Source organism: Heterocephalus glaber, unplaced genomic scaffold (assembly GCF_053883595.1).
Source record: "Heterocephalus glaber isolate CG9 unplaced genomic scaffold, H.glaber_assembly_v1.0 deba00000896, whole genome shotgun sequence".
NCBI lineage: Eukaryota > Metazoa > Chordata > Mammalia > Rodentia > Bathyergidae > Heterocephalus > Heterocephalus glaber.
In genome coordinates, this window is record NW_028258170.1 from 4,725,474 (window position 1) to 4,746,112 (window position 20,639).

General features: G+C 37.5%; 1 pseudogene; it reads right to left on the reverse strand.

Annotated features, from left to right (window-relative positions):
• Window positions 1-8,726: 8,726 nt before the first annotated feature.
• On the reverse strand, window positions 8,727-12,620 carry LOC101710434 (large ribosomal subunit protein P1 pseudogene; annotated as a pseudogene).
• Between the last annotated feature and the right edge of the window lie 8,019 nt (window positions 12,621-20,639).

Below are 20,639 nucleotides of genomic sequence, written 5' to 3' on the forward strand. Positions count from 1 at the left end.
ATATAACCTATGACCAGAATATATAAAGAATTCTTAGAGTTCATTAAGAGACAACCCAATTAAAAAGTAGACATAAGAAGATGATAAATAGCCAGTACAGCACAAGGAAAGGTGTGTACCTCTAGAATCAGAAAAATACTAATCAGTACAATAACAAGATTGAGTTATACACTCATTAGGGAGAAGAAGTTATAAGTTTTAAAAGCCTTGTAATGAGTTTTTCTTTTTGTTGATTCTCCCCCTTTGCATTTAATTTGTCACGCCCAATGGATTTATTCTGCTGGATTTCCTGGGGTTGTGATCCTCATTGTCTTTTCCTAGGGTATTGTCTAAAAGTTTTTTGGAGTGCTGGTTCGACATTCATGAAGTTCCTGAGGTGCTCTTTATCATGAAAGTATCTTATTTCTCCATCAATTTTGAAAGATAGTTTTGCAGGGTACATCAATCTGGGTTGGAGGCTGTTTTCCTTTAGGGCTTGAAATACATTACTCCAAGCTCTTGCCTTGAGGGTTTGCATTGAGAAGTCTGCTGTGATTCTGATGGGCTTTCCTTTGTATGTGATTTGTTTCTTTTCTCTCAGTGCTTGTAGAATTTTGTTTTTCTGTTGGATTTCTGGAATCCTAACTATTATATGCCTATGTGTAGATTTTTTTTGATCAAGGCTATTTGGAGTCCTATGTGCCTCACTTGTCTGTATGTCAAGTTCTTTTCCCCTGCTTGGGAAGTTTTCTGCCATCACTTCTGTGAACAGTTTTTTTTGTGTGTGTGTATTAAATTCTTTTATTGGTACATTGTAGGTATACAACACAATTACATTTCTCATTGGCAATTGTACCTTTACATAATGCATCTTGGTTCTTACTTTTTTCCCCATTCCTAGCCCTCCCTTCACGCCCTCCACTCTTCCCTATTTACAAAGACTTTATTTCCATTTTTTCCATTTCTCATCATTTTTTCCTTTTCCTTCTTTCCTTTCCCCTGCCCCTCCCACTAACCCTACCCCTTTGGACCTTTTCTTCCTATTTTACATTATCGATTATTCATTCTAATAATTGGTACATTTTAGGTATACAACATAATGACATTCATCATTGGAAATTTGCACCTTTACATAGTCTCTCTTGGTATGAAGAGTTTTTTTTAATGTCATCTGCACTCTCCTCTTTCTTCATTGACTCCAATCAGTCTGTTATTCTTTGCATCATCTAGCAGCTGCTGGATTGATTTCTCATGTTCCTTTACAATTTTGAAGCAATTTTTCTTTTCCTGGTCACTAATTGCAATCTTATCTTCTATATGTGAAATTCTATCCTCACATTGGTTCATTCTGCTGTGCAGACTTTCAGTGGAGTTTTTAAACTCCTGGAAATCTGTTTGCATCTGTTTTATGGATTCCATTTGTTTCCTATGTTGGGATTCCATCATGTTCCTCAGATCCTCTATTTTTTTTTATCTATGTCCTCTCTAGATTTATTAATCATGTCTTGCACCATGAGCACAATCTTTGCTGTTATCTGAGTAATTATTTCTGATTTCATTTTTCCCATGTCCTCTTTTGTTTCCAGTTCAGAGAGTCCAGGTGGTTGAGTATCAGATTGTTCCATCTCATTTCCCTTTGGAGTTGCTGTAGGTGATCCAGAAGTCTGTTTTTGAGGCTTGTTTACCTGTCTTCCCATTTCCACTGGGTGGGGGTGCTTCTGGCCCCCCTGCAGCTCACCTTCTCTGCCCTAGGAGCTTGGGATGGTGGCAGAGGAGCTTCCTTCCAGGTTCTAGGACCGGGACCGGCTCAGCTTCTCTGCCCTAGGAGCTTGGGATGGTGGCGGGGGAGCTTCCTTCTGGGTGCTTGGACCAGCTCAGCTTCTCTGCCCTAGGAGCTTGGGATGGCGGCAAGGGAGCTTCCTTCTGGGTTCTGGGACCGGCTCACCTTCCTTGCTCTGTTTTTTTGACATGGAAATTCACCAGTATTAATTTCCCTCATTGGACTGCTTTCATTGTGTCCCATTGTATTGACATTATGGCTTAATTGTAGAAACTTTGTAATTTCTTCTGTGATTTCATTTGTGACCTATTGGTTATTTAGGAAGATGTTATTTAATTTTCATAAATTTATGAAGTTTTTGTATCTTCTTTTGGCATTGATTTCCAATTTCATTGCACCATGGTCTGATAATATGCATGGGATAATTTCAATTCCTTTACTTAAGCATGTTCTATGAGTTAGTATGTGGTCTATTTTGGAAAACGCCCCACGTGCAGTTGAGAAGGGTGTGTATTTTGATGTTGTGAGTTGGAATATTCTATAGACATCTACTAAATTCATTTATTCAGAAGTTTAGTTCAGTTCTGATATTTCTTTGTCAGTTTTTTTCTAGTTGATCTGTCTATTTTTGGAGGTATTGAGGTCCCCTATTACAATTGTATCATGCTTATTTGACTTTTCATGTCTGTTAATATTTGTTCTATATAGTTGTGTGTGCTGCTATTTGGTGCATATAATTCATGATTGTTATCTCTTCTTGGGTTTTTCCTTTTTCAAGGATGTGGTGACCTTCTTTGTCTCTCTTAATCAGTCTTGGCTTGAAACCCATTTTATTTGCAAATAGGATACCTACCCCTGATTTTTTCTGAGTTCCTGTCACATGGAGTATTGTTTTCTATCCTTCAACTCTGTCTATGGATTTCTTTTTGAATTAAATGTGTTTCTTGTATGCAGCATATTGTTGAATCTAGCTTCTTGATCTAGTCTGCCAATCTGTTTTTTTTTTATTGGTAAATTGAGACCATTTATCTTGATGGTTATAATTGATATGTATTGACTTATCCTTGTCATATTATTTTCTTGTTTTTGGTTCCCTGTCTTTTCCCTCTGTTTAATTTCTTGCCTTGCCTGGTGGATTCATTTTGTTGGTGTTCCTGGAGTTGTAATCCTTATTATCTCTTTCTAGAATATCCTTCAGAATATTTTGGAGTGCTGGTTTGGTGACCATAAGTTTCTTCAGGTGTTCTTTGTCCTGAATGTATCTTATTTCTCCATCAATTTTGAAAGATAGTTTTGTGAGGGTACATCAATCTGGGCTCTAGGTTGTTTTCTTTCAGGGCTTAAAATACTTTTCTCCAAGCTCTCCTTGACTTGAGGGTTTGACTTGAGAAGTTTTTTGTGATTCTGATGGGCTCTCCTTTATAGGTGATTTGTTTCTTTTCTCTAACAGCTTTTAATATTCTATTCTTATGTTGAATTTCTGGAACCATGACTATTGTATGCCTTGGTGTTGATTTTTTTTAGATTATGGCTAATTGGAGTTCTATATGCCTCACTTATATGTATGTCAAATTCTTTTTCCATTCTCGGCAAGTTTTCTGCCATTACTCCTGTAAACAGGTTTTTTATGTGGTTTGTACTGTCTCCTGCTTTTTCATCAACTCCAATCACTCTTATGTTTTTCTTCTTTGCATCATCTAGCAGCTGTTAGATGGATATTTCATTGTCCCTTGCTATTTTTAAGAAATCTTTCTTTTCATGATCACTAGCCACAATTCTGTCTTCCATATCTGATATTCTGTCCTCACATTGGTTCATTGTATTGTGTATACTTTCAATGAAAATTTTAACCTCCTGGATATCAGTTTGAATCTGTTTCATGGATGCCATTTATTTCTTATGTTGGGTGTTCATGATTTCCATCATTTTCCTAAGCGCCTCTATTTTTTTTGGTTATCTATATTTGCTCTAGAATCACTAACTGTGTTCTTCATTATAGTCACTATCTCTGTAGTTTTTTGAGAAATTATTTGATTTTTTCTAAAGCCTCATTTATCTGCTTTGTTACTTCCACTGTTATGACTTCTGAGAGTCCAGGTGGGTGGTTTTCTCCTTGGTCCACTTCATTGCCCCCTGTGTTTGCCTTTGGTGAGTTGGAAGTCTGGGGTTGCATCTTGATTAAGTGTTTTCTCATTTTTAATTTTTTTTAGTTTAATTCTTGGGTTGATGCTCATAAATTGCTTATGGCAAGTAGTTTTATTTCTAGAAGTGAGAACCCTTAGAAAATGACTAATTCTCAGAGATGACTTTCAGGTGTAGGTGGCTTTTGCATTTTGAGTCTGTTGCAAGATTCTACCTCTTTAGTTTATTGGGGATAAGAAGTTGCTGCCTATTTGGCCAAGCCCCTGGTTCTTTGTCACTGGCCTATAGTGTTGTTTAGGACCCTTAGGCAGTCTCAGTCTTGGCACATCCCTAGAAAATGATGAACTGTGGTAACTATTAATTTTCCACCTTTACAAGTATGAACTAGATTTGTGGTTGTATAACAAAATCTAAAACAAACTAGAACATTGTGTACAGTAAATATGCCATTAGTGTGGTGATTTTACCCTCAGGAGAGAAAATTTAAAAGGGATTAGGGGGAAAATAGATGAAGAGGAAGATATTAGAATGAAGGCTGGAGGACAAAAAGATTATGTGAACTTTGGGAAGCTGGTGAAGAAGACGGGGGAAAGAGAGAAGGAAGAAATAAAAACGAGAACAGAAGAGAAAAGCAATAAAAAACTAGAAACAGTGTTCACACTTATAAAAACAAGACCAAAAAAATCAAGAAAACCCCCCCCAAAACAAACAAACAAACAAAAAGTCATTTCAGGGAATGCCTCTGCTAAAAATGTTGAGTGAGTAGACAGCCCATATCTGTGTTGATTAATCCCAGGAAGCTAGTTGTAAATTTACAGCAGGGTAGTGGATAATCCCAGCAAGCCTGCACCTTTAGTTCCACTGAAGTTCAGACTGGGCTGTGAGGCTGGTACCCAATTTGTTGATTTATCTAGCCTGCAGCACTCTGTGTATCTACTGCTGGGTTGAACTCAGCTCCCTGACAGCTTGAACTCAGCTTCTTGACCTCCTGACCCTGACTTGGAGCTGCTAGATGGAACCAGCTCTCAGGTACCCAGAGTTCTGAGCTCAGTTGGCTCCTCTCCAAGATGCTGACCAGCTAATCACCCTCTCCTGGGGAACTTCTAAACCTGAATAACTCACCAGTCATTACAGTTCACTATGTTCACTGCACCTTTTTTCTGGCGCATTTCTCTGTGGAGGCCTCTGGGGTGGCCAGCAGTCACCGTGGATCTGCAGGTTTGAGCTGCCCCTTCCAAGAAATGAGTCAGGGCTCAGGGAGAAAGTGCTGCTTGCCAATTCCTTCTTCTGCATTGAGGTCTTTCTCTTCACTCTCCCTGTGGGCTTCAATTCTCACTTCAGATCCTTCCTGGGTTGTGGGAATCCACTTCCCTCCTCCTTCTCTTCCTCACCTTGCTATATTCCAGCATCTGTACACCAAATCTCAGAGGGGCTGTTTATCTGCTGTTCACCACTCTGCCATCTTCCTAGAAGTCCACTTTTTATAAATTTTTGCTCTTGTTATTTGCTTATTCACTTTCTTTTTTTGTTTTGTTTTTTTGGTAGTGGGGATCGAATTCAGGACCTTGTGCTTGCAAGGCAGGCGCCAGAACCACTGAGCTAAATCCCCAGCCCCTGCTTATTCACTTTCTTAACAAAGAACTGTGAATAGAATTCTATGAAATGATTTTAAAAAAAATTACAGGCATTTATATTATTTTTAATACAAAAAGCAAAACATTTTCAATGCTAACTCACAAACTGACAACTAATCATAGTTCATTTAAAAAATCATAGTAAAATTAAATTATTACTAGGGAACAATTTGTATAATGCTCCCAATCCCCACTGTGCTTTAGAACTTTTAGATCAAAAAACAGTAAAAATGATATGTTGTTTGAGGCATTACCTCTAATATGGAAACAGAATAATTTTATTTTCTTCCATTAAATCCTTAATGCATTTCGGCATAACATTCAAATATTAATAGGATACAATTTGATTTTGTGTTAACACTTCAAGTCTATTTAAATTGAATTGACAGATTTTGATGGATCTGAAAACCAATTGATGTGTACTTGATTATCTACTCCATATTATGATTATAAATCAACCTGTTGGATTAAAAAGAATTATGTCTTTCAGGTCCATCCTATTCAGATAAACAAATTTCTAATGATGAAGAATTAGAGAGATTCATGTACTTCTCTTGTATAAATGACACAATTTTATTTTCTCTTTCATTTTTGGCATTGCTTGGTTAAATCCTGCCAGTCTCATGCTGAAGGTACTCAGAAGGAAGATTTTTTAAAAGGAAAGTATTGTTTGTTGTTAGGGTAAAGTGGATGAAAAGTTATGAACAGTTAGACTACCAATATAGATATGACAGACTGTTGGGATAAAAGAAAATTTTGCCTTTGGGTTCATTTTATACTTAACTTATCTGCAGAGGAAGGTTTCAGTGATACTTTTATAATTACTACTAAGTAGTTTCAGGGAAAAATGAGAGTAGCAGAAAGGGAAAGGCTGGATGTTCTCTGAGGAATATAGGAATCTCCTGCTTTTCAACTCCCAGAGGGTTCCTCCCATTTTCTTTACTCTATATACTTTATACTTCTTATATTTGAAAAAAGGTAGGAGTGAGATCACAACTAGCAGAAAGAAAAAACATGTTGATAAGCAGAGACTAGCAGAGAGCTAGTGGAGAAACTAGTTCTTTCCTCTTGAGGCCACATAGTTAGATTTATAGTAATTGTTTCAGTCTTAGCCAAAGATTTACTGACAGGTCTTTGCCAAACCAACTCACTTAATTTTATGACTTTTTTGTTTTTTACTCATGGTAAAATATTATTGTTAGTATTTATGAATCACAATGAGGGGTTCATGAATATAAATCCATGAATATTTCATGAATACCTTGAGATATTTGGATCTGAGTATGTGTTATCAAATAGAGCCAACTCTGAAATATCACTTAATGGATTATGTGTGGGAGACTTAGTTCTGTGCTGATATCCCTTTGCTACATAACATATTTCTGAGCTGTCTCCTTTCACCAGTTGGTCAGTGCACAGTTAGGAAACCAATTTAATTTAATTTTAGTATAGGCAGTAAATCTCTTCCTGTGTCAGGTGAACATGATGACCACTATACTACAGAGACAGAAATCTCTTTCTGTGAAGGTTGTGATCTAAGGCTCTGGGTAAGAGCTGGTGGTGGTGGAGCTGACTGGGCTTTTATTCAGTCATTAATCCCTCTGCTCTGTGCTGGGGCACAGGTGAAGACTTGGGAGTAAAAATACAAATAAAAGAGGACTTCAGTGTGGTTAAGTGGTAATGTTCCGGAGTTTGGCTTACTGGATCTGAATTGTAGGTATGGATTACTAGTTGTTAACCTGGGTCATGTTACTTAATCTCTTTTACTTGTTTTCTTAACTTTCAAATGGTGATGATATCTGGGTCATAGACTTGTTTTGAAAATTAAGTGAGAAAAGCACATTCAGCTGTGTCTGCAAAGGGCTATTCATGCCACAGGTGCTAACTCTCAAGGTCCAGTCTGTGTCCTCTGATACTGTAATCTGAGGGGAACATGGAGAAGTAGCCAATGCCTGTAGTATCTTGTGGCAAGTGCCATTATTCAGAAATGAATGGACCATTGCGAGAGCCCAAAAGCCATACTACAAATTAGATTGGAGGATTGGCTGCATAGCAAGACAGTGTCAACACCAGGTTTTTAAAGGAAATTGGATGGCAAACAGAGAACTCAGATTTTAGCCTTAAAAATAGTGGTACACAGGTATAAGCTTCCTGTCTGAATTTCAAACTCAGGAAACTTTTGCCCAAGAAAACTCTAATTATAGTTTTCAACTTGTGACCCATCTTTTAGGACACAAAAGATACTAGTTTTACATCTTTAACTTTTGACCCTTTTAATCTATCATAAATTCAGTTTAGTTCTTATGGAATCTCTTTATTTTATCAAAGTTAAAATTAGTTTCATAGTTAATCCTTTTTTTATTTATCTTTTGTTCTTGAATGTCTCTATTTCTTTGCCATTTATCCCTATTTTAAAAATTTAGTCTTTTCTACTAATATCTCACATTTTCTGCTTATATTATGAAAGGAAAAGCACCAATTTAGTGAGCTGATTTAAGGCAAGTAAAGGCAGCACATATAGGGGAGGTTTGGTGGAGAGAACTCAGTGTGGAAAGGATAAGGCAGCTCCTTAATTGTGATCTTGAGCTGACTAATTAATCAGTGTTAACATTTAAAAAAAGCAGTTCAAAATTTTATCACATTGAATAATTAATATGGAAATGCCCAGTGCACAGAAAATTTTGAATCCAGTTCATGTTTATAAACAGAACCTTCCCCCACCTTTGGAAATTTAGAATGAACTTCTTGACCTAGAGAGAGTTGCCCTCACATTACATATAACCATGGTGCTTGACACATAGTAGGCAATCAATATACAGTATGTATATGAATAAACAAAAGAGAGAGACAGCCCAAACCTCCAAAATTAAAACCATGACTTCTGCCTTCTCAGGGTGGCAAAATTATTTCCTTGAGGGATACTGCAGGTAGTGTGGTTTGCTTATACCCAGATCATGTGTGCCTGGTGGCCAAGTGGTTGGTGTAACTTCCTGCCTTTTGTTAAGAGACAGCAGTGCAGTTAGTGCTGTGAATGAATGTGAAGAATGCAACCTGTAAGCCCAATCAAAAGACAATTTTCTTCAGTCATCTTTCAGAATGGTGGCTCTGCAAAAACAGGGGTGCTTGATTTTTTCTTGAAGGCTTTTATTTTTAGCTGTTCAGTTTTTATTGAATATGTTACAAAATGAGGTTTAGTCAAAAACATCAAAGCCCATGTCCTTGTCAGACTCCTCAGATTCTTCTTTCTTTGCTTCCACCTTCTTCTCTTCAGCTGGGGCAGCAGTAGTGAAGGGGGCAGGGCCTCCCGCAGGTGCAGCACCAGCTACAGGAGCCTACATTGCAGATGAGGCTCCCAATGTTGACATTAGCCAGGGCCTTTGCAAATAAACCAGGCCAAAAAGGTTCGACATTGACCCCAGCCGCTTTAATGAGGGCATTGATCTTATCCTCCGTGACTGTCACCTCGTAGTCCTGCAGGATAAGGGCGGAGTAGATGCAGGCGAGCTCTGAGACGGAGGTCCTTGTGCGGGCTGCCAGCACGGTGTTAGTCGCCGGATGAAGTGAGAGCCTCACCTCAACTCAGCCTTAGCTCCCTCAGAAGAACCGAGCACCTTGGCGGCAGCTGAGGAACTTTTCTTTTTTGGTACCGGAGATCGAACTCCGGTCCTTGCACTTGCGCAGCAGGCGGTGAAACCGCACAGGACAGAGTCTGAGTCTGATTCACTCTTTAAAATATTTGCTTCCAGGCTAGATAAACACCAAGGGATTAAATTAATATTCCTTCAGGGCTGAATTTTACAAGGTTCTTTATCATCATCCCCTTCTCTTAATGTGAAGTCAAAGAAGAAATTACCTGGGTTGTGGTCATTAGAGCCCAAATTGAGGATGAACTTACTTAATTAGATAAAAGAACTATTACTGTCTCACTGTCCATCCATGCCAAGAACAATAACTCACAAATACTCCAACATGTCCTTAAAGTCTGCTATGGTTGGTATTTGTTAGACTTTCGACTTGGTAGTTTGAGGAGACTGGAATGTCAGGATAGGCTGGTTGTGAACACATTGTGGGCTGGTTCTATAAGAAGAGCTTCCTGAACCATAAAGGAAAATTTCAGGTTAAACAAATTTATTATAAAAGTTCAATTCAGCTCCCTTCAGGCTAATAAGACTTCAGTCAACGTCACAGGATGATCCACTATTTATTGCTTTTCTCTATTTTGGAGATGGATGTTTTAGAATAAGTTAAAGTTAAAATCAATCATTTATTTTTTTGTCTGCAAGTATTATTTTATTGAGTGCTTATTATATGCCAGGTATTTTCTAGGCCCTTGGGAAAATGGGGAAAAGAAAAAATGTCTTAACTCCACATTCTATGGATGATTTAGACCTTTTACCTTGACCAAGAATTTCTGCCTGAATCATACCATTTCACAACCCAGTAGTCAATATTAAGGAGATGTAAAGGTAAAATCAACCTAAAATGCTTCTCATTATGCAGTTAATCTTCCCAGTTCTAAAAGACTGTGTCTGCCCATTCTACTGAATGGGTGAATCTTTGCTTAAAGCAAATTCCAGGAACTGATGATTATTTGAATTTAGTTTTGAATTCCCTATGCTTGGATAATCGGAGAACAGACAAATTTACCTCTTTGTGAAATAAATTTCATTGTATTAATTTTTTCTTTATGGCTAGAAAATTTGTAAACATTTCAAATAGAAGTCACATCAAATGAATTCAGAGCGTTCATTTAAATATTTTGCAAACAGTAGCATTTGAAGGGTTAAATATCCATACTTTACATTAGAATTATGTCAAGGTGCAATTGCAGGTCTTTTAAAAGAGAAACTCCAGAAACAAAAATCCTGTTGATGCCTGGACAAGCTTTTCACTCGGTTCTCCTATATGGATTTATCTAAGTTCTGTCAACTGCAGTATTTTTGTAGCTGTCCTAGCACAACCACCATTACCACCAACAAAATCCCTGTCCTCTTTGAAGCAGCTGAGCAAAAGGCTAAAGGCTTAGAAGAGCCTTATAAAAACTTGTTGATAAAAAACCCCCCAAATCTTACATCCTATTTTGGGTTGTGGATCTCTATTGTATACTTTCTAATTAATTCTATCTAAGGATTGTTTTCTCTCCAGGAACTACAAGGCAATCAAAATATATGGTGAATATTTAAATTAAAAACAAATATTACAGGGAAAGACACATTGGCATTAAACCCCCTCATAATACTCCTCCTTGCTTCAAATACACTTATCCCATCGATCTTGCCATTTTTGGAAGTTCTGGAAGTCCTCTTTGTGAGTGTCTTCATGAGGTGTGATCAAAATGACAGTGAACGCCACAGCCAAGTGCCAACCAACAGAAAGGCAGGCTTGTAAAAACATTATGGGGTTTCCTCATCCACCTTTTTCACTGAATCTGGCACTATGCAACTTCTGGCTCTTCCGCCATATCAGAGTGGCCATGAAAGATAAATGTTTTGAATTGATTCAGGACATTGAGGCAGCCAAGATAGTACTACTAAAGACACTGATGAAAGAGAACTTCCAAGACTGCTTCGGAAAGTCACAAGAATGATGAGATAAGTGTGTTTGAAGCAAGAGGAAGTACTTTGAGGGAGGTTAATGGCAATGTCTTTTACATTAATAATTTAAAGAAATTTAAACATTCACTGTAGTTTTCGATTACACATCATATACTGCATAGATCCAATTCCTTTAGAATAATTCAGTGTATATAATGTTCCAGCTTCAAGTAGAGAAGTCTCCTTTTAAACTCTGGGGGTTTGAAATTTTCCACACTTTTTAGTCTGCCCCCTTTTTCTCACCTTCTTGGTTTTTTTGACTTCTCTGAACAGGCAAAACTTTTTTTTTTTTTTTTTTTGGTGTTGGGATCAAACTCGGGACCTTGTGCTTGCGAGGCAGGTGGCAGAACCACTGAGCTAAATCCCCAGCCCTCAGAACATTTTGACATCTACTTATTTCACCTTTTCTAAGTTTGCCTCCAAGTTAATAAGAGTAATTTGCTTACAAGTACAGTGACTGCAATCAACTTAGTTTTTCCTTTTTATTATATTAATTTAGTTTTTACCAGCCAACCCTCAAAGACAAATCTCTTCATTCTAATAAAGTCAAATGAACACCAGAAGCTGTGAATGGGCATAGAATTTATCTCAATCAATGTATGGTATACAATTGGTCATTAAAAATATTCATTAGTAAAAAAGAAGAATGGAAAATATTTTATTTTAGTTTTTTAAAAGTTTCCAGTGGCAGGAATCAAACTCAGGATCTTGTGCTTGTCAGGCAGGCATGACACCACTGAGCTAAATCCCTGGCCCTGACACATGGAAAATAGTGATGGAAAAATATAATGGCCCTCAGCAAATGTTATGTTCTTTATTTCAAACTTTTCTATTCCTCATTCCCTGAATAAAGGTCTTCTTTAAAATTTGCTTCTGATTTTTTTGCTCATCTCTCAACTCATTTTGGGAGTTCTAGTCCATTGTTTGGCTCTAACTATCCCTATACACAGATTTACCTCTTACAGTACAAGTATTCGGCAAGTGTCAAGCTGGTTCTCTCCTTGCTTCAGGTTCTGCTCTGCCTTGCTTTGTGCAGTGGAGGCTGATTTCTGCACACTGCATTACCCGGCACCCTGACCCTCTGGCCTTTGGTAGAATGTAGAAAAAGCAAGGACAAGAGACAAGTGATTTGGGGAAATTGTCCCACCTCCATTCCCCTGTGGAACTGAGATTCTGGCTTTCAGCTCTTGTTTATTGGCCCTCCTTTTACCACTCTTTACTACTTCTTCTGCTTGCTTCTTTAAATCTACATTTAATGACAACATCTTTCTGAGCTAGTGTACCGTATGTGACTTTCTATCTCTTCTGAATGATTTATCCTGCCCATGCTAGTGATCTGGACAGAGGGAACCATTTTTATTGTTTTTGTTTGAGTCCAGGCTGGCCTTAAACTCACAATCTTCCTGCCTCTACCTCTGGAGTGCTGGGACTACAGATGTGCACCATCATACCTGGCTTAGAGGCAACTTCTTGTTGGGTACCAGGGACCATGTTAAATGTTAAAGATACTGTGATGAACATAATCTTTGTGGTGCTTGCTCGGGTTATATCCTGATATGGGGGGGATAGTAAAAAAACTAGTTCAATGAAGGAAAAATAAGTATTCATGACAAATACATACAAAAGACAAACAGATATGAGGATTTTGAGACTCAGCTAATTTAGGTATGGAAATATGTTTCCTGAGAATAACAAGTGAGATAAGATCCAAATAATAAGTAGGCTAGCCATTCAGAGGACCGGAGAAAAGATAATAGGCAAATACCAAGGGCTTGTAGCCGGAAAGAGATTGTGTTACTTGTATCTGTATCCAACTTGAAGACCTCTTATACAAGTTCTCATGTGAGAGCTGAAACTATCTATAGATATGTACAGTTAGCTCTCAGTGTCTGTAGGTTCCACACTTCGGGATTTATTCAACTGAGGATTGAAAATATTTTTAAAACAATACATTGCTTTTGTACTGAACATATACAGGCCTTTTTGCTTGTCATTACTTCATAAATAATATAGTAGGACAATGGCTTATGTATAACCTACATTATAATAGTATTATAAGTACTGTAGTGATAATTTAAAGTGTATGAGGGAATGTGCATAGATTATATGCAATCCCATATATAAAAGGGACTTGAAGATCCTGAGAGAGGTTGTGAAACCAATTCCCTGTGGACTCCAAGGGAAGGTTGTGTTCATATATTGACAAGGAGTTAAACAATTCTTGAAATGTGCCAGATACTATTCTAAGTACATTATCTCACTTAATCCTCATAAAATGTTAAAAAAACCAGAATACTAGTTTTTCCATTTTAAGCAGGAGAAAACTGTGGCACATAGAAGATATTTCCTAATGATATCTGAGACTTGGCAGGTCCAGGACTAATTTTATTATTTCTATAAGTCTTATTTCTACCAATAAAATCCTCAGTATTTCAATTATCTAGAATATAAACTTTGATATTACGCTTGATCTTTAAACATAAATCCTCTTCAATTGTCCCTTCAAAATATTTTTAACCTAAATTCCTGTCTTTCCATTCTTGACAGTAGTGCCCTGTTGTAAGCCCATTTCTTCCCTCCTGACATTGGCTTCAAAAGAACTTCTCCCATTGTCTCTGTGCCTCAGAAGGGAAGAGTGTGAGAAAGCTGCTGTATGATTTCTTCATACAAAATGAGTTCATCATTTTATTCCTCTTCTGAAAACCACTAATGTCTCACAATTCTGAAAAAAAGGAAACATCATATTGGTGCTTTGAAGTCTACTTCTGTTTTCTCTGTTCTTTATCTCCTGTGTTTTTCAACAAGAGTCCTTGATTTCTGTTTTTTTCTGTCTATCTTAAGCACTCAGGAGAAATGAGAAATTCCATATGTATTATTGCTCTCATGTATAAATTAGATGAATGTGTTGAGGAAGAAAAAAGAGTTAACTTAGCAATCTAGTCATATTTGAAAATTTCAAATAATATGTTTTACAAAGATATGTTACTGTGACTGAGAATAGTTATGAGAACTGACTTACTCTTTCCACTACCATGCTGATCAAATACAGCAAGTTAGTGTTGCTATGGCTTGTGTCTAGATGTCCTCCAAAGCCTCATGAGTTCATAGGTGGAGCTTTGCAGAGGTGGCTGGATCTAGGGTGTGTGAATATGGATTAAGGATGTGTGATCACTAAATTAGTCCACTGATTGGTTTAGCATAGTTCTGGGTGAGGATAATGGGAAGGCCCTCCCTGGGTGTGGGTGGGTCCACTCAAAAGGCTGGTAGCCAGGATGGGAGAAAAGAGAAAAGGGAGCTTGCTGCTGCTTGCTTGTTGCTTCCTGCCTACTTCCTGCTCTGTCATAGATTATTTTTCCTCTGCCAAGTATCTTTACAATTTTTCTTTATTTTGTGATTATTCATCAAAATTTCATTTTTTTACAAAGCTCAGTAGTCGCACAGCTAATTTGACTGTTGTATTTAACTAAGAGAAATATATATATATTATATATATAAAATTAAATCCACTCATTTAGTATATGTTTATGGTGCTAGTGTTGTGTACAAATCCAATTTTTAAGACCATGGAGAATAGAAGGTATGAAATCCCTTTTTTTCCCACTAATGGAGCATAGACTCTGCCAGATCTCAAGTTCATGTAAGTTCATGTATACTCACCCTGTAAGCAATAGAAAGTGAGTAGTGGAACCCAGTAATTTAGATGGATAGAAACCACTCATTAACTTAGTACTTGGACTTCACAACTTTTGTAATGGAGTTTAAATTTCTTTTTAGCCCAATGCTGGTCTCTGGCTCAATGCTTAATCTTCACTTACACCTCTTGGGATTAAGAAACTGCCAATATTTGTCTGAAATTGAGGATTGAAAAATCAATGTTTTAAAAAGTGCATACTTACCCATCTCCTAAGGTATTGAGTCATTTTCAGAATAACCTCTATTTAAAAATATAGAGAAGCTCTAGAATTTGTTGTTCTGCCTCAAGACTCAGTCCCCTTTCTCCAACATTACATGTCCTTGTGTCTGCATAATTCAGCCTAGAATAATGCCAGGGAGTTCAGCAAGGGAGTTTGGTGGCTTTTTACTATGCTCTGCATCTGGAGTATGTGTGTGGGGACGGGTGTAGGAAAAAGGAATGTTGGTGTTTCAAATCCTTTATAGCTCAGTGGAGTTGCCAATATGCTCCTCAATTTCAGTTCTCTTGCAGGTGTTTCCTTTATATAAGTTGTGTATATGAGCCACAGTTTTTCTTATTTTCTAATATAATATCTTTAGGAATAGACACACACACACACACACACACACACACAAACACACTCCTAAAGACCAATGTCTGCTCTCATAGACAATTTAACTTAAATTACAGGATTACAAATCCAAATGTGTGCAGAAGTGAGCCAGAAAAACCAAGTATCACAGGGGCACAGTGTCATAGGGATGGATCAGGACTGTAGCAGCCCCTACTTATCTCCATCTTTTTGTTGCTACCCAGGAATGAGTCTCCAGCAATGACATACATTTTGAATTACGTCAAGAAGAGCCAGAATTCATATTTGAAAAATAAGAATGAATGAATTTTAAATGTAGTGATAGTAATTTTATGTATCAGCTTGCCTGGGCCATGGAATAGTCAGACATTTGGTCAAACATTATTCTGGGTGCATTTTTGTTTGTGTTTCTGGATGAGATTAACATTTAAATTGAGAGGTTGAGTGAAGCAGATTGCTGTCCTTAATATATAAATAGGCTTCAACCAACCCATTGCAAACTTCAATGGAACAAATTGGTGAGTAAGAGGAAACTCTAGTCTGACTGTTGGAGCTGGAGCATTGTTCTTCTCATCAGCCCCTGAGCCACCTGTGGATCTTTGGACTCCTATAGGAATTCCACTCTTGGCTATCTTGGGTCTCCAGCTTGTCCACTGCAGATCTTGGGATGTCTCAGCCTCCATAATTGGCTAAGATGATTCCTAAAAATCTCTATCTATCTATCTATCTATCTATCTATCTATCTATCTATCTCTCATCTATCAATCATCTACCGCATATCCCCTATTGGTTCATTTTTCTAGACAACCCCAACTAATACAAATGTTCACAGTTAATTGCCAAACTCAAAAAGTGATGTGATGCTCTTTATAACAAAGCTTAAGGCCATATTATCACTTCAGTGGCTAATAGTAAATCCATAAAAGGACAGGAAATATTTCCCTAGTTACTACATTCTTTTCAAAATTCCCTGATAGTGAAAATACGAATTCGAATTAATATGCAAAGCAATACTGATGCCTTTCTTTCATTGCCCTCTCCCTTTTAGTGATCTTTCTAGGGCTTTCTGACAGCAGGAACCACCCTGTACCTGATTCATGGACCTGCCTGCGATTGCTCCCTTAGTGACACCACAAGCAGGTGAATTTGGAGAATAAGGGTCTCTTTCTCTACTGCCCCTATTGGAGGAGGCGTTGGGAAAGCTGGGGATGGTTGGTTCTTTATTTCACTCAGTAAATAAAGAGACTTTATTTTTAAACAAACTAAACCACCTATATTAAAAGGGATGTTGATTCTCAAGATAGTATCCTTAAAAACAACAAAGACTATATACTGAGTAAAAAGCTGTTGTTCAAATAAAAGTTCTAATTTCTTTTTTCAAAACTGTCTTCTAGAACGGCTTCCCAGGAAAATTAATGTACTGTGTAAAGTACTTTGTTTTGACTAAAAACATGATTAGTCAAATTAAACATTTACCTTTCAAATGTGAATTTAAATATACCCTGCAAGAAGAAAAATGAGTTGCCACCATTAGGATTAAGTAGAAGGATGCATCATAGACAGGTTGCAGAAGTATTTTAAGCAATGACTGGATCTCTTGGATTAAATGCATGTTATGCAAAGAAGATTTGGGCATGTTTATTGAGAACTCAGTCTTACTAACCTAAGGAAAGAATCCCAAACTCAAAAGCATTCATTGAATGTGATGGGGTGGAAAGAAGCCAATAGGAACTGTGATGAGTTTATGAAGGAGGCTCTGTCCAGAGCAGGCAGCTGCTACTCAGCAACTATCAGAAGTCAGGAGGGCACCTGGGCCCTATGTTGCCAAATTACTGGTATTTCCACATTTGCAGAGCAGAAGGGGAGACTTGTAATTGGAGATGCCTTGTACCATGCGGGGGCCGGGGGGAGGGTGTTGAGACCCTGTGGACAGATTATGCATTTGAGACATTTACCTGTGTAAGGAAGAAAATAAATTATATATTAGCAGGGTTCAGTGGCATTTCTTTAAGATGGATCTAGGAGGGAAGGGAAGTGCTGTGAAGGTGGGATGAGAATGATGTGAATGGAGAGGGAAGAAGAGCAAGGGTGTTGTGAGATGTAGGAGTACCTGAGGTGACAAGAACTGGAGATCATAGTGAGCCCATAAAGAAGAAAGAGCACACTGTGAAAAAAGGAAGGAAATCTCAACCTCTGGGAAAGTGATTTATTTTGATAGAGCAGGAAGATCAATTACTTTGATAAAATAGAGAAAACACACTTATCAAATTTATGCATGCTACCAATTTATGAGGAGTAGCTAACATGATTAATAATAGAATCAAGATTCAGAAGTCATGTTGGAATGATGAATTGAAACAATCAAAATGGTTTCATGATGATAAATGTGAAATTTCTTTTTTCTACAAAAAAATCACTTAAAATACAGAAAGAAGGAGAAATGAATTTTACTTATACAAAGCTTGTTATTAATGATCAGCAAATGATTGCTTTAAATTCAGTACAGCCTTAGGTTTAATGAATTGGGAGAATATAGACTCTAGATCAAGAGAGGTCTATAATTTGGTATGTTCTAAAATTGGAGTGGGGCAGCAGTCCATAATTAGAGTCCTGATTAAACAAGCTGATACATTTTCATAACAGAGTACTCTGCAGTTATACAAAATAATGAGGAAGCTCTCCTTTCTGTGTATTAATTAGAAAAGATTTTCAAGATTCATTGTTGAGTAAAGCTTGAAGATGCACAATAGTATAGATATCACGTTACTTTTTATATATTTAAAAATAGAAGTAAGAAAACATAATCATATTTATTTTTATTTACATAAAAAAATCCCCAAATTATCCAAGAAAATGGTGGAGTGGTAAGCAACAACAATTCAGTGTCTTTATGATCTGGGATATAGACACTGGAAAGTAACAACTTGGGGAAGAAGAAAAAGGGTAGTAAGTTTGCAGGAACTAGGAAGGCTCTGACAGGAAAATTAAAATTTAAAGAGATAGAACACAACAGGCAATAGGGAAGAGACAATCTGCACTTTCTTCTTGGCTCCTGGCTCATGGCTCAAGAGAAAGGAAGATCGAATCTAGAGTGAGAAGGTGAAAATGGGGGGCTCCAGAGGTCTCCAGGGAGAAACACAGCAGTGGAATGGACCAGCGCAAGCTCTGGCTGGACAGCTGCTACGCGACTCCAGCCCAAGAGCCCACATGTCTTCTGGAGAGACTGATCCTCAGAAGTCATTCAGAGGCGGGGCTGGGTGTTTGAGCCCGGGACTCAGAACAGCTGAGGGATGACTTCAGTCCAAGACTCTCTGTGTTACATTCCCGCAGAGACTGGGTGAGGGACAGACAGGGGAGACAGCATGGCCAGGAGCCAAGGTCGGGCTGTCAAGAGAGCCCTGAGGGATTTAAGAGAAAGGACACAAGATCCACAGCCACAGCCAGAGGCCAGGCTCAGCTTGAATTGCTCTGAATTTGACTCACCGAATTGGCACCTTCCCCTAATCTTGCTGCCTGCTGGTGCTGACATCAGTAGTCTGGTCTAGTGTCTTCTTTATCTACCAGCATGAGCAAGGACACCTCTTGATTTCGACACTGCCCCAAAATGACAGATCCTGGAAGAAAACCACACATTTTAAATCACAGAGAGATGTTTGTTTGTTTTGTGTGTGTGCTCTTTTTAGTTTAGTTTAGTTCAGTTTTTTTTTTCTTTTTTTCACTTCTTTTTTTCCTCTTTACTTCTAAGCTTTATTGGAGTTTAGGGAATTTTCCTTTGTCCTTCCTCCTTGCTTATCTCTTTTTAAATTTTTTTCTTCTTTTCCCTTTTAATTTTTCTTCCTTTACTTTTCCCTTTTATTTTTACCCTATGTAATCCCTTCCTTCTTTCTCCCTCTTTTTCTTTTGTCTTCTATCTCTTGTCATTTTTTTCTCATACCTTTACCTGATTCTATAAATATCCTTCTACTCCCCTGTAAGATCCTTTGTACCACTTCTCTTTCCTCCTTCTCATACCATAAAATTCAAGGTTCAAAGTTTTCCTCTTGCATTTCCTCAATCACAAACCCTGTATCATTAATAGGATAACTATAATGCCTGGTTAAACTTTTGATAGTTAACTCTATAAAATTATGGTTGAATGTTTTTCCCATTATCAGAGATACTGCTGTCACATTTAGTACATATAAGGTGTAATATCTGGGTTGTTTTAATGTTTATACTATAATAGCAGATTTCTTCTCTAGGATTAATAGTGTTATAAAATTGTTCTTAGTGCCCCTTTTTTCATTTAAAAATATTTATTAGCACATGTTTGCAGTACAGAATGATTACGTCCATCTATTTTATTTATTTATTTATTTTTGGTAGCAGGGATCAAACTCGGGTCCTTGTGTTTGTGAGGCAAGCAGCAGAACCACTGAGCTAAATCCCTGGCCCCTAAACTAAAATATTTTTTAAAAATGAGTCTGATATGTGGGGAGTTGGAATGACAGTGGAGAAGATGAAAATGATCTAAAGTTATGTTCTTCCCCATGACAGAGTTGATACTTCATTTACCTGTTATTTCTATGATATCTAAAATCAAACTTGTCATGCAGAAAGCATCAATAAATATTTGCTGATCAACTGAACAAATGAAAGAATATGTGAATGACATGATGTGAAATAATAACTACTCTCCAATGTATGTATGGCTCTTGTGTCCACTAGTCATGTTTTTAGTTCTATATCATCAAAGTAGAGTCAATGAATGACAGCTACAGAAAGAAAAAATAAATAAAAGTTTGCTTTTACAAGCATTTGAGGGACTGTTTTTAGCTGGCACTGGGAATACCAACTGGTATAAGACTTGAGCTCTCCTGAGAGTGACAGTGTAAAGTCAGGGTGTTGGGCACAGAGAGGAAAGCTACAACACTGTGCAATGGGCACAATGCTAGGAACAAACTGAAGTTTGGTGGTGCTGAAGAAACTTCCATTAGGATGTAAAATAGAGTTTGGAGTGAGAAATATCTGTTGCTTGGCCAACTTTAGTCAGACAAAACCTTTTGAATTTTCTCCTGGGCCCACCTGCACTGTTCCGTATCAAATCCAGATGTAATGAAAAACTCTGCTGATGTGGATTAGTAAGAGGCCTTCATCCTTAACATCAATCACTCTTTTTGTTTTGTATATCCTTTTATTGGTACATTTTAGGTGTACACTATAATGACATTCATCATTGGAAATTTGCACCTTTACATACTCTCTT